This window comes from Bos javanicus, chromosome 11, assembly GCF_032452875.1.
Source record: "Bos javanicus breed banteng chromosome 11, ARS-OSU_banteng_1.0, whole genome shotgun sequence".
Taxonomy (NCBI): Eukaryota; Metazoa; Chordata; class Mammalia; order Artiodactyla; family Bovidae; genus Bos; species Bos javanicus.
The window spans coordinates 36,048,258-36,050,981 of NC_083878.1; positions in this window are offsets into that span (position 1 = coordinate 36,048,258).

The following is a 2,724-nucleotide window of genomic DNA, read 5'->3' on the forward strand; positions in this document are numbered from 1 at the left end:
AAAACATTGTAGCTTAGATGCTTCTAATTAGCCAAACTTCAAAGAGATATTAGCTGGGAAAATTCCAGAGTATATTACCAAATTTCAGCAAGCAGTCTTGTGAACACATAATAATATTTTACATTAATACAAAATACATGCTTCTTCTATATCTGAGATTTCAAATAATAGCCAATAGCTACATATGGCTCTTGAGGACTTTAAATGTGGAAAGTCCAGGTTGAGATGTGCCATAGGTTTAAAATACATATCTGATTTCACAGATTTAGTAAGAAAAAGAATGCAAAATACCTCAATGATTATCTTATATTTATTACATGTTGAATGATAATGTTTAGAATATATTCAGTTAAGTAAATAAAATAGATAGCTAAAATTTATTTTACATATTTCTTTTTTAGTTTTTAAATGAGTCTACTAAAAATTTTTAAGTGCACATGTGGCTAATATTTTATTGGGCAGCACTCAGCTCAATAATGTAGAACTGAACCCTGCATATTAATTCAAAGTAATCAGATATTTCTAGATAATAAAGACCTGCCAATTGATCAAAATTTTCTTTTTGTCTTAGAAAGAAAAAAAAAAGAAAGAAAATACGTATTCTTTGCTACTTTCTCACTGTGGAAGGCTCAAAATAAAATTATTTACATCTTTGAGTGAACTGGGAAATGCTAAGATTTAGTCTTTTTATTTTGTTTTTCTTTTATTTTCTTCCATTATTTCATCTCATTTGTGTTCATGTAGTGATTCATGATTTAGTATGGGACTTCCCAGGTGGCTCAGTAGTAAAGAATCTGCCTGCCAATACAGGAGACACAGGTTTGATCCATGGGTTGGGAACATCCCCTGGAGGAGGAAATGGCAACCCCTAGTATTCTTGCCTGGAAAATTCCATGGTCAGTGGAGCCTGACTTGTTCCAGTCCAAGGGCTCTCAGAGTTGGCATGACTGAGCATGCTTGCACACAGTGATTTACTATAAAATTTAGGCAAGTAATTTATAATAATTTTCAGTACCAATTAAATGTATCCAAGGCGTTTTCATCCCCTATTCATAGCTATTCCACCAGGTCTTGGAATACATGATAGAGTGAAAACCTAGAACATTTATGACTAGAATCAATAGCTTCAGTTAGAAGAATAATCAAGACACAATAGTCTTGAGACTCATATTTCACATGTTCTGGCCCTGGAGTATAGCAAGAGATAGTTCTATAATTATTCTGTTGATTGCACTCTAGAACCAAGGTATCTAAAACCAATGAAGCCCATAATAGGGCTTACGATTCTTTAGTCATTGTTCCATTCCTTTCAGCAGCTGTCATAAACTTTTCCCAACTCTGAAGGTCTAACTTTACCAAATATCTAAGGCAGTGTCCCCCTCTCTGGACATCCTGTTGGATATATCCTCTTGGATGTTTCCTCCATAAAACTCACCTACCCTCATAAGATCGCCACTCATAGAATGATCCAGTCATCAGACTCAGACCCCAGGGTTACCTTTCACTGTTCTTTCAATGATCAGTCCAATGAATGACTAGTTAAAACAGCGTTCCTAAACCAAATCTTTCCCAAGAGCTCCCTTAGCATTTGCCTCTAGAATCCCCAAAATACAGAAGCTTCTGAGACCATTTATAGCCTTGTAGGGCAGGAAAGAAAAGAAGGCTTTAGCTCTTCCCTTGTAGGAGTAGAAATCACAAAAAAATGAATGACTCAGGAACACAGTCATTAGCATTTTTTTAGTAGGCACAGCCTATGCCTATAATTTTAGAAGGTATAGCTGAATTATCTGCTAGTAAAATTGCGAGAACATGCCACTATGGAACATGGGGTTCAAGAAGTCACAGGACAAATGGCAGAACATGCTTCCACTACAGTTACTGAACCACCAGATCCTTGAGTAGAGAGTTATCCATCATGAGCCAGCCCCCCTCAGAGGTATCCACAAACTTTGCAAGAGCCATTAGTCTATTGCTTTATTTATGCACAGAGGGGTTACCAAAGAAAACTCAGGTTCCCAGTAGAAAAAGGCTGCTGCTGCTGCTAAGTCACTTCAGTCATACCCGACTCTGTGTGACCCCATAGGTGGCAGCCCACCAGCCTCCCCCATCCCTGGGATTCTCCAGGCAAGAACACGGGAGTGGGTTGCCATTTCCTTCTCCAATGCATGAAAGTAAAGTCACTCAGTAGTGTCCAACTCTTAGCAACCCCATGGACTGCAGCCTACTAAGCTCCTCTGTCCACAGGATTCTCCAGGCAAGAGTACTGGAGTGAGTTGCCATTTCCTTCACCAAGAAAAAGACTAAGATAGGATAAAACCTAAAACACAGATGGACTCCTTCACATATTGTGTTTATCTCTTCTATTAAAGCACTCCATGGCTCAGATGGTAAAGAATCTGCCTGCAATGAAGGAGACCTGGGTTCTATCACTGGTTCAGGAAGATCCCCTGGAGAAGGAAATGGCAACCCACTCCAGTATTCTTGCCTGGAGAATTCCATGGACAGAGGAACCTGGCAGGCTACAGTCCCTGGGGTCACAAAGAGTCAGACATGACTGCATGACAAACACATCCATTCCTTAGGTTGCACACACGTGCATATACCTGCATGCAAGCGTGCTAAGTTGCTTCAGTCATGTCCGACGTTTGCAACACCACGGACTGTAGCCCACTAGGCTCCTCTGTCTGTGGAACTCTCCAGGCAAGAATACTGGAGTGGGTAGCC